This window comes from Branchiostoma lanceolatum, chromosome 19, assembly GCF_035083965.1.
Source record: "Branchiostoma lanceolatum isolate klBraLanc5 chromosome 19, klBraLanc5.hap2, whole genome shotgun sequence".
Classification (NCBI taxonomy): domain Eukaryota; kingdom Metazoa; phylum Chordata; class Leptocardii; order Amphioxiformes; family Branchiostomatidae; genus Branchiostoma; species Branchiostoma lanceolatum.
The window spans coordinates 8,231,675-8,243,944 of record NC_089740.1 but is presented as its reverse complement, the minus strand read 5'-3'; the positions used below and the strand labels follow the sequence as shown (position 1 = coordinate 8,243,944).

Here is a 12,270-nt window from a genome sequence, read left to right as displayed (position 1 = left end):
TTTGAGCTATTTTCTAATTGTATACTAGCGTTTTGTTTGTTATGGCCCTCAATGCTAGCCAAACTATCGGAACAAGGTAGTAGCAATCTAACAACGGATTTATGATCAGCAAAAAAATTAAAATAACAGTCCAAGTAAAAAAGCTGCCGACAAAGCCTGCTATGGGGGCTACATTATTTACAACACACTCACACAGCGAGCATGCGCGTCTGTGGTCTACACTGTACGTGATTCCTGGCACGTAAGCCACGCGCACAAATCTTACCGTCTCCATAACAGGGTAAGTATCCAATGTTAGAGTCAACAAAGGCCTTAACAAAGGTCATCTGAACCGGTACGAACTCGGGTTACGCATGAATGCCGCCGCTCGATACATGACAACGTTACCTTAACGTTCACCTTAAAGTTTACCTTCCAGGTAACATTTTTACGTAATTAGTTGCATAAGTCGCGATAAGACTTTTGACAGCAACACACAGACTTAAGGACAAAATACGGCGACGTCTTGGACATCACAGGTAGGGAATTATTAACTAAAAGACGACGGTTGCATCTGAGGACTCTTATGAAAAATATATATACCACCCAGAAAATCAAATATACACTTTGCCACTTTTCTGTTTAAGTTGCAAACGAAAGTAAACATATAAAATGCAACATCAGCGTCCGCTAAATTTGAGAACGTCATCAGTAAATGAACGTTACCATGACAACCGCTTGTTACACTGGCCGGTTGCCACTTACTGGGCACAAGCGACAGGTGGGTGCCATATAGGAACTTTCCTGTTAGGACACATAACAAGTGTGTAGCCGGGTTCAAAATCAAGCAACGTACAGTTTCTACAGACAGTAAGTATTCTATTAACAATTGATCAAACAGAGGGTTATAATATTTGATACGTTTTAAATCCATGTGTGTGAATTTGGGAAAGGATCATTTCACGATATTCCTACCATTACGGTGTAGTGACGCCCACCAAGGCTCTGCGCTAATCCGTCAAAAACGTGCTGAGTCTGAGAAACACATTCTGATTTAGTGTGCTAATCTGCCAACATCTGCACATTTTCCAATGAGAGTTGTTCATGTGTTTTAATGTGCATAAGTGATGAAATAGGACTGATCATAAACTGCATGTAAGGTCTTTATTGCACAACCAAAATGATTGAGCTTCCAACATTTCGGTAGTTCTGTCACTTCCTTGTGGCAATGGTGACTGGTTCTGCTTCCCATTTATATAATTAATCTTATAAAACTATTCACAGACGACATACTACGTGTATCTATATGTATGGTAATCTTTCTTTTGTGTTACTGTGTTGAGTGAATGGATGATACATGGATGCTATGTTTACAGTACATTTCAGACGTGCATGTCATGTTGCGGGTTCATAGCATGTTTATGGTGTCGGAGTGTATGTTTGTTGTGAGTGTATTTATGTGCTGTCATCGATGTCGCCACCAGATTTCTCAAGTTCCCGCAAGTGCTCCTCCACTCAGCCACGTTCACAATACATCACAAGTGCGATTTACAAAGTACTTGAAGTCTACAATAACGGCTGATGTTGTGTGCTCACAGCAGCTGTGTTAGGACCAGATGGTTCTCACAAATACAACAGACGTTTGACGCCAAACGCACTCTTTTGTGTTAAGAAAAACTCCTGCAGTGTGAAAACAGCAAAATGATCAAACAAATGTCGATCAGTCTGCTGTACAGCAGTTTTTGTAAGCACTATACTGATCTTGTAACGTTACACATATGGTTGGCAAGCTTTTACCTACAGCCGTGCTTCTAGTTGTAACTTTTTCATTCTCCGTATACTTTCTCTCTAGCTGTATCATATGGCCGTGTTTGAGTCCTTTTTCCTGTTCCTATATGGGCCAATTGCTTTGAAAGCTTTAAGTGCTATCCGCGGCGAACAATTAATCAAACACAACGATAAAAGTTATTTTTCACTGCTATATCGAATAAAAGCGACTATAATACTATACTCTAGACCTTTCTAGCACTTTGAGATACACAAAAGATAAAATAACCGGTAGTACTTGAATGCATGGCGATCAAAACAGTAGCTACAGACATATTTTCCAAGCTAAAGCGGTAGGTAAAACTGTTTGCAAACACAGATCTTAAGCTTGTATTGTTGTTTCTGACACATTATACAGTATCTTAGTTTACAACAACATGTACGGCCCACCGGGACAGTAGAATAGAGCGAAGGTCTTTCATTCATTTATTTTACTGTATTCATAAATCTGTGTCACAATATTGACATTCTAAGGTAGTCATTAAGCTAAGTGCGTTTGGTGCCTTTGACGAACTGTAAAACGGATAAGTTTATGTTCCTTTATTATGTTTCACTCTATTCACATTGTTGTGAGTGTCAAGAGAGCGTGTAACTCGCATTGTGAAGATGTAAACAATCGTTCGTCCTCAATTCATCCTTGCCAAACCGTAATGTTACAATGTAAACATTTGAAGGTCGTTTCACAGGGTCAAGAAGGTATGAGACGCGTTCTGGTAAATTCTATCCGTCAGGTGCGCACGTAGACGTAATATGTAAACATTGGAGGGACGCTACTCAAGGTTGTAAAGGTAAATGATACCAACCTACGTGCACAGACCAAGTACAGGTCCCCTGCTGTTTTAGTACAGTTTACCACACAACACGGCCTTAACTATTGTCTTAAAGAACCTTGTAGTTCTTGAGGTCGTTTTAATCTTTCTCTATTTGTGAGACACCAGGACGTTTGTCTTTCCTCGTCGATTCTATCCATCGTGCATCGTAAGTACTTCTACTTCTTCATTGTTTGCTTGCGGTACGCAGACTTTATCAGCACAAGATAAGGAAACAAGAGTTCTACGACCTCATACCTTCGCGAAATGATTTTGACCTTTATGACTGACGTATTAGGAGTGTTTTTCATCAATCAAAAATCATACCAGTTGATCCTCCTCACCCAAATAACATAAGTTGTCCAAACCTCCTTGTTATGATTATGAGCTTAACAAAGAAGGTTATGCTAACATTTTTCATCAATAATGCAAATAAGCTCCTTATTAGCATAATTTGATTCAATGGTGTTCACATTCACACAACTTCTAAATGCAACAAGTATGAAATTGCCGTTATTTACTAGTATGGAATGATAGTAGTTTCTCATGAATTATGCAAATTAGGCCTACATTTGCATAATTTCTATCTATTGACATTCCTCTCTTCCTCAGTTACAAATGTCACATATTTGAATAGTCATATCATGGAACACAGCAGGTTTTTAAAATTGCCTCATTAATTATAATCTGATTTGCATAATTATCATCCAATCATACAAAGCATCACATAAGCTATCTACATACCAAAAATCATGACCATCCATCAAGCCCATCTCGAGTTATATTATTTTCTCATTAATTATGTAAATGAGGTTCTCATTTGCATAGCTGATATCTATTAATATTTCTCTCTTCCTCAGTTACATATGTCACATGTTTGCGAGTCCTATCATGGAAATTGATGAATGTATAAACTTTCCTCATTAATTATGCAAATTAGTTACTGATTTGCATAATAAGTATCCAATCATGTACATCATCGCTCAAGCTATGTACATGCAAAAAATCATGACCTTCCATCAAGCCCTTCTTGAGTTATTCCCTTTCAAAGTCTGAAGCAAAACCTACCCCTGCAGTTCCAAAAAAGTTGCTAGGGGGCCCAAACCTATACCACTTACTCTCTGCCCAACGAGCTATCTACCACTCAAAAATCAGTTCCATAGCTTGTCCACAACACGAGATATCATAACAGGAAGTTCCGCTGCAGTACCGTAACAAGCCGATAGGGGGCCCAAAATCTAATCATTTTCAGGTTTCATCGAGACCTACCAACATACCAAATACCAAGACAATCCTTCCAAGAATTCTCGACTTATCGTGTTCACTAACAGACACACAGACATGCTCGGTATTCCCATGCTGTGGCACTGCATTAATGACTGTTCTTACTCATATAAGGCCGTGTATATCCAACTTTGGTCAAAATTTGTATGTTTCAGTCTTTTAATTGGTGTAAGGAGATATCTTTGTGGTTTGGTTTCACATGCTCCGAGTGGACTCTTCCAGGCTGGGAGTAGGTCAAAGTTGACGATTGTTTTCGTCTGTCAGCTGTTACGAGAGAACGAGCTGGTCAACTGTCTATTTTCTTTACATGATTCTAAAGTAGACAGATGTGGCTTTCTGGTGCATAAGAATTTTTGGGGCTTGCAATTAAGGTGAATCCTTTTCTGAGCCCTTGTTTTAGTGCTTTAAAGCATTACTGCCTATATGGGCAAGCCTATCTCTTGTATCTGCCCTACAGCTGGCTGATAGCCAATTTGTCCCTGGCAGTACATGTGACTGACGTTTCCTGCCTGCCTCATGACCCCTCATGACCCCTCATGACCAACTTTGCCCCCCATGTACCCGTATCAATATCCCCTGCAGCTGAAACAATACAGCCCACACGTCGCAACCAGAACGCATAGTAAAGCATACAATTGAACACATTTTTACACTTTTCTCGTTAATTATGCAAAACACTTCGCCCAAAATCTAATCATCTTGAGATGTCCCACATACACACCGACACACCAACTACGACAACAAACCATCCAGGCGTTTTCGACTTATTCTGTTCACTAACAGACACACAGACAAGCACCGTCGAATAACCTTCTCGACGAAACCATTCGTCGCGAAGGTAATTACATACAGTACAGTAGATTTACAGAACCAATACAGAAGAGACCACTCGGGTAACACGACCGTAGAGAGTGTCGCTCTTTATCAAAACACACGATAAAAATCGCAATTACTTACATTACAAGTGGGTTGGCCGGATCTACAGATGAATGTAGATAGAGCACAGAGAACAGGGCACTCAAGATTAACACAAGATTAACACAAGCTCACTATATATGTATGAACACTTACGTATTACTTGTCAGAAACTATGTACATAGTCACGGTTTCCTTATCAGAGAGCAGGGTACTCTATACATTTTACATCTTGGCTACGTTTGCTTTCATAATTTCCCTGTCGCATACTGTAAAGGCATTAAGTTCGCGTGGTTTTAATTTCGTGGTAGGGAGAAAATGGAGTGTTCGCGGTGGTTTTAAGTTCGCGTTTGAGACAATAGTAGACAAGGGGTGGGAGGGCACAACATTTCGCGGTGGTTTTGAGTTCGCGGCGGAGAGCTTACCTCGATCATAAAACCACCGCGAACATTTCTGCATTAACAGTATTATATCAGTGCACGATAAGCAAATTGCAACTTCATTTTGTATAACAAAATGGGCAGAACTAATATTAGATAACGTACAGAGGACGTGAAATATGGATGCATATAGATAGAGTATAGGGCACGGGTTATGCAAATGCAGATAAAGCTTAACTCACTATGTGTGACCATACATACTGGCAGGAGCTAATGCACATGTAGGCGTCTGTCTGGGAATGGATGGATGGTTTTACGATATTGCCGTCTGTGGAGTCGTGTAATCTGGAATCTACTAAAGATAACTCCAATATCCTGGCTTCCAGTGGGTCTACAGTAAAAGTAACAAACGCCTGGCTGCAAGTAATATGTGTTCTACGTGCAAACAAAGTTCGATTTCTTCATAGATAAAATGTGGAGTCGTGTAGAAATCTAGAGAGTTAACTGCAAAAGTCTGACTGAATTGAAGCTTCTTATATGTCTACCCTTAACAGTAAGGGTAACCAAAGTCTGGCTGGCATTGATAAATGTTCTCCGTGCAACCAAAGTACAAATTATTCACAGCAGAACGCAGCTACGACAGAGATATATGGTAATGTAAGGCGTGGCTACAAACATCTGGTATTGCAGGTCTCTAAGATTAACGTAGCAAACGTCTAGTTGACATATGTTCTTCGTGCAGACGAATTACAATTTATTCATAGCAAAATGGTTGACACACTACGCAGATATGTAGCCTGCTATCCATCCTACTCTAGCTGCAGTTCGCTCCTTTTGATCGCTTCCTTGTCGGATTGATAGACTAGTTGGAGGGAAGCAATCAGAAAAGGCGACTGCAATTAGAGAAGACGACTGGGAATATAAGAAGAAAGAAGAACTTTACTGCACGACAATCGTACAAAGTACAATGTGTGCCATCAACTATTGAATATAGTACAAATTACAATTCTAGAATAAAACTGAACATCCTAATTACTAAAACAATAAGGGTTAAAGTCTTTGATAAAGTGTTACAATTGAGTTGGGCTGATCGTGAGTTTCGGTAATATATTAGGGTACCAAGTTATCCGCGGTAGAACTTCAAGGGACTACTAGGCATGATATAAGTTTGAGTTGTCCTTGCAAAAAATGTAACATTTTACGACAAATATTCATATTGATCCTTAGGCTTTAACGATACGCAATCTGGATCCAAACCATTTCTGTAATTGACTCTAAGTTCTTATTGCAAATTCATGAATTGATGAAGTCCTCAGGCTAATTGCAAATTGTATACTTGATGAACGCACACATAAAACAGGCAGAAATAGAATGGGAGACTATAAAAGCTAGTCTACCTTACAGTTCACGTCTGGTGTTCCTGTGTCTGATTTTTAGACTGACTGCAGCGAAGTATGAAATCTCCTTACAAGTGAACAAAGGTTTTCATGTTCGTGTAGATTCTTGAGGTTTGAAAATTTAGAAGGAGTTTTTCAAGCGAGCCTTTTAGCATGAAAATGAGAAAAAAGGTATCAAATTATAAACAAACTGCATGGCATGTTCAACTATTTATCTACCAGTGTGCAGGCCATATACATTTGTATTTGAATAGCTTCAACAAACTTTTTTGGCGCAAGTGCGCCAACTGTTTCAAAGCAGGTATGGAATACAGATAAAGCAAGTAGAGTCAAAGACAGCTATGCTCATGTAAAAGTCACAGAGCACTGCACCTGTTACGGACACTAGTTTAGATATGTAACCCATCCTTACGAGTTACACGTTCTTCGGTCGAGTGGCTCTTTTATGAATCTGTCAGACAGAAGATGTAGATAAAGTGATGAATGTTGAAGATCCATATCTTCCACTATCTCCTACGACTTCATTACCTCGTCTCCCAGTCCAAGCACGGAGGATTCCATCATGTGATGTTCACGTGATGATCATGTGATGATCACGCTTCATCGCCGAAAAGATTCATTTCGATGTTAAGGTCATCATGATCAGATCAAATCTTGGTGGGCAATCTCATGCGGACAGGACTGTAATAGCCTTTGCCTCATCGATCAAAGACATTCACATTTTTCTCTGGCAGTGGCTGCTGTCTGTGACGAAATGTGCAGCCAAGGTGACTCCAAAGATCATTATGTCTTTAAGGAATTGGCCGATGATCAAGACACTTCTATTTCCTGTAGCAGTGGCTGCTATCTGTGACAAGACGTGCAGCCAAGGTGATTCCCAAGATAATCTTGTCTTGAAGGAATTTGCCAAAGATCAAAGACATCCAGATTTTCTCTAGCAGTGGCTACTATCTGTGACAAGATGTGCAGCCAAGGTGACTCCCGAGATCATCAAGTCTTTAAGGAATTTGCCAAAGATCAAATAAATTCTCATTACTCTCGTACGGTCACTGCCATCTGTAACAAACTTATGAAAGGTGCAGCTCGGGTGTCAACTAGGATTATGTTGTCTTTAAGGAATTTGCCAAATATCAAATACAACAAATTTCAACGGTTAGGTAACGATGGCTTAATTACGTCTGCAAACACTAACTGTGAAGCCAAAGTGTCTCCTGGTAACATGATAACTTGTCTTGATTTGATGTTCGTCAAAGATCAAAGACATTTGAATTTACCTCCAGGCGCGACGAACGCACAAAATGTGCAGCCAATGTATTTGGTAGAATCATTATATCTCATCCATAAGAATAGCCAATATCAAAGTCATCTTGTGCAACAGCGACAAACTCATCAAAGATGCTAAAAAGCTGTCTCCTGGTATCGCTGTAACTTGTCTATAACTTGATGCAAAGATCTTAGGTGCAGTGAAAAATGCAAAATATTTGAAGTTCATTGCTCCTGCTCACTATCATTGAATCAATAGATTCTGGGAAATATTACAGAATAGACGTCAAACAGGGTGGGGTGGGAGTCAAAAAGCTAATTCCTGGGGACAATTCGCTGACTTATTCCCTGTAGGCGCCATTGGGGAAATACTATACGTACGCCTCACCACCTCTTCAAGGATTACCAATGATCAAAGACGCTTTACGTTATGGCTAAGGGTGACTTGCATCTGCGAAGGGTCCATTAAAGAAGCCGCCAAGGAGTCTCAAAGTCTCAGAGCATTCTTTCAATATGCATTAATGACAAACTTTACAAGGCAGGTTAAACCCTGACACTTTGAAAACTTAAATCGAACAGTTATTGATGTAGACACGAAGCAAGGTTAATGAGGTACATGAAAACCATTTATTAGCTTCATTTTTTCTAACATGCTTAGCACACACGTCATCAGGGAAGGCAAGATCAAGAGGTAATTCAGGCAATTTGCTAACCTATTATCGCCATACGTCAGAGATCAAGAGAGTAAGCCGGGCAATTTGCTGACTTCTTACCGACATGCGTAAGTTCAGAGTGATGCATGCAGACCCTATCCTCACGGGGCCACTCTTGCCAATAACCACTCACTACAGAAAATTGCGGCTCTGTGTGCCCTCAAGATTGAAGTGGCCACCAAGCCATCACGGCAAGGCGCGAGGATTTTGAGTACGTTTGGTAAGAGGAACTGAGATAGGAATCGTAGGAAGATGGGTTGCCATGGTGACACAAATGGGTTGCCATAGCAACACGGACGGGTCTATACCTCAGCTCATCCCCAAAATTGATGAAACGTTGCGCACTTACATGATTTGGTGGATAACGCCCCTTGGAGACGTCACATCAGGTTGAAAAAAAAAATCGTTGACAAAGATATCTAGCGACTGAAATGTAGAGAAATGATATAAGAATAAAATCATTTATTACTCTGAAAATATAGTAGAAAAATACCTTTTTATGTAAAAGACCTAGGATTTAAAGTATTGTCCAAGACTTTGTCACCTACGTCATGCAATGGTTGGTCGTCTTGACATAAAAATGTACATCACCCCTGCCCTTGTCCACAAAGTGGTTCAGTCCATAAAGTTAAACTTAAACCAAACTCATAAAAGAGCGTCGTAACCGTCGTGCAGTGGAGACTAGAGTGCTTCTAGGGTACACAGGCGGAAGCAAACGGGAGTTTCTGCACTGCACTATATACACTTTCCCGCGTGTTCCAACTCAACAAGCACAGGTATATTGTGTGTTCTACATGTAGTTGTATGTGTACACACATATAGTAACTGTTTTTTGTCACACATGAAAAGTACACCGGTGTAACTATCTGAGCGATTCCTGAAAGCTTGCAACTAGGGACTGAGGGAATGGTGGTGTTCCATTACGGGTTTGCTCTTGCACCAGAGTAACCCTCCTGCTTTCTTCTCCACCCAGCTAACGTTACCATGCGGCTGACGGGGCGGGTGCTCGCGCAGGTGGTCCGGGACGGAAAACTGAACACTTACGTCAAACAGAGCAAACTCTGGAGACCGGGAGAGGTGGGAGCATAGTCCGGCAACCTGCGACTCTCTCAGCAAATCTGCATATTAAGTACAACACTCTCTTCTCTTCCCTTGACTCTTTCTCTCTGTGCGTCTCTCTCTCTCTCTCTCTCTCTCTCCCTCTCTCTCTCCCTCTCCCCCTCTCTCTCTCTCTCTATCCCTGCTTCTCAGTGTGTCTTTCTCTCTCGCAATGTAGCTGTGTGATGTAGATATGCTAGACATGTAATAATATACAAGTTATTCATCTGTGCATCACGGCCAAATGATAATTTCTTGCCACTTTTCTACTAACACTGATATTATGATAGGTACGCATCGCTAGAATGGTGCATCAGAAATGTAGGATATCTGTATTTTAAGGACAGAGTTGATTTCATTTGTCCATGTAGGTGTAGTATAGCTTTGACTTGATAAACAGCAGCTTTATGGTCGGCACCTTGGCAATGTGAATATTTGTTTGGTAAAAAGCAAACAGTGCCAAAGTACGCTGCTTTTATCAGACGGTTCATTCCTGCTGTAGTAGCAACGGGGAAGTGTAGGGTAAGGTTCATGATAAGAGATGATTTGAAATAATCTGGAGATAAGTCAAGCAGTGTAACAAGATTACCTGTTCTTTATACAAATCAAATGCTGAAGATAATGAAATGGCGGAAGTCGTGGAACCGTATACATCTTATTATCTTATTATTTTCATCATTGTTTATTAGATAGCAAAGTTCTTTATACATAACCAAGCGTTTTTACCTAAGCCACCCTTTCCGTGACCACGTGACCGTCCGTCACCTTCCTTAGGGCAAAACTGCCTGGCCTTACTTCGCACTGCAGCTAGGTGTCGCTGCTGCAGTGTGAAGGATGCGGTCCTAAATGTGACTAAGTGTATATCCCCCCCCTCGTCACGGTTCATAATTGGACTGGTATCATTGTCTTCATTCCTTATCATTGCTGTTGCTAGGTGTGGCCGGTGGTTGCCATGGTGACGGTGGGCACCGCCCTGTGCGGGTTCATTTACAGGACCAAGTCATACGTGGGGCAGCAAGGCCGCCGAGCCAGCTTCCTGACCTTTGACCACGCCGGCAAGTAGGGAAGCCCATCGGTGACGTCATCAAGGTGACGTCATCGGAATGCCGGCCGCCATGTTGGTGTTTCATCTGCATTTTGAGTGACCTCCAGCATCTTCGAACACTTTAAGATCTTTTTACGCTCTGTGATGACAAGAATATTCTAGATACGTATCTATGAAACACAATGCTGCTATGTACGCGTGACTTCGAATCGCTGAATTGTAATTAGGATCGACATATCCGTTGTTTTTCTGTATTCAATGCTTTAGCTGTAAATCAAAAGCATGTTAATTTATCTAACGAAAAGATCTATACTGTCCTAGCGGTGGTTTCAATGCATCCAAGTGCTCTCTGATCATTCTACCTAGTACCTCTATACCTACTGGGCACTTGTACAAATTCTGACATTAAAAGTGTTATTGAGTGTGCAGCCTCGTATTTGTAGAACACACGTAAATTTTACGAAAAATATCACGAAAAATATCTATGCTGTCTTAGCGAGGGTTTGAACTGTAAGCTTATGTATTATAGGGACACCCGTAAGACAATTACAGTAAAACAAGCCGTTAACATAAAGAGTATATCCCCTCGTATCTGTAGAACACAGGCATGCAGAGTCAGTGGAAAAACCCATGCGGTCTTATCGATTGTGTCTGACTGATGTCTACTCGTGATCCCCCTTGGACAGTAACATCTATAACCATTCTGTCCCTCTCCTCAATACATCACACGCCTTATCTTATCACAGCCCATATCAACTGGGCCCGCGGCACGTTGGCGGCCTCGCTGCGACCTAAATTGGATTCGTGTTACCGCTTTACATGAAATAGTATGCAAAACGTGCAAGTCTGACTAAAAAGACAATAAACACACAAAGCTTAATACAGATTCCAACTTTTCTACCAATGCAATTAGTTGAGCGCTTTGTCAAATCGCCAAGTCGCATCGAGGTCGCCAACGTGCTGCAGGTCCTGTGAGATTGGGTCGTCCGATAGGTTACCATGGAAACACGGGCAGGCGTTTATGTCAGGTCATCTGGGCATGGGTTGCCATGGCAACGTGGAGAGATCCCTACGGGCGTGTCAGTAAGGTCGCCCGGGCAAGGGTTGTCATGGCAACACAGACAGGTCTCTACAGGCGCGTCTGATGAGGTCGTTTGATCATGGGTTGCCATGGCAACGCGGGCGTGTCTGCCATGTTGTCTGGGTATACGTTGCCGTGGTAATCTGGACAGATCTCTTGAGGTGTGTCTCACGAGGTCGTTTGAGGATGGATTGCCATGGCAACTACTGCATTCTTCGTTATTTTCTCTGAGCAGTGCCTGGTACTAGTATCAAAATTTAAGAAAAAAATGTTCAAAAGATATCCAAATACCATTGTATAGTACAGATGTCAATTGTTGTCTCCTGTCTCTTTGTGACAGTTCTCTTGAAAAAAAAAAGGATTTTGTGTGATTGAGGCTCTGAGCACGAAACAGAACACGTATCGTTGTCTAAATCTTGAAAACAGGGGGATATCTCGTTTTCTACGGAAAAAACAATTAAGTACAACTTGATGTGTGC

General features: G+C 41.2%; 1 long non-coding RNA gene across 1 annotated transcript; it reads left to right on the top strand.

Moving 5' to 3' along the window:
• The first annotated feature begins 735 nt into the window (after positions 1-735).
• On the top strand, positions 736-11,132 carry LOC136425508 (uncharacterized). Its single transcript, XR_010754062.1, has 3 exons — positions 736-849; positions 9,541-9,644; positions 10,600-11,132. It is a non-coding gene; the product is annotated as an uncharacterized lncRNA (long non-coding RNA).
• Positions 11,133-12,270: the final 1,138 nt, after the last annotated feature.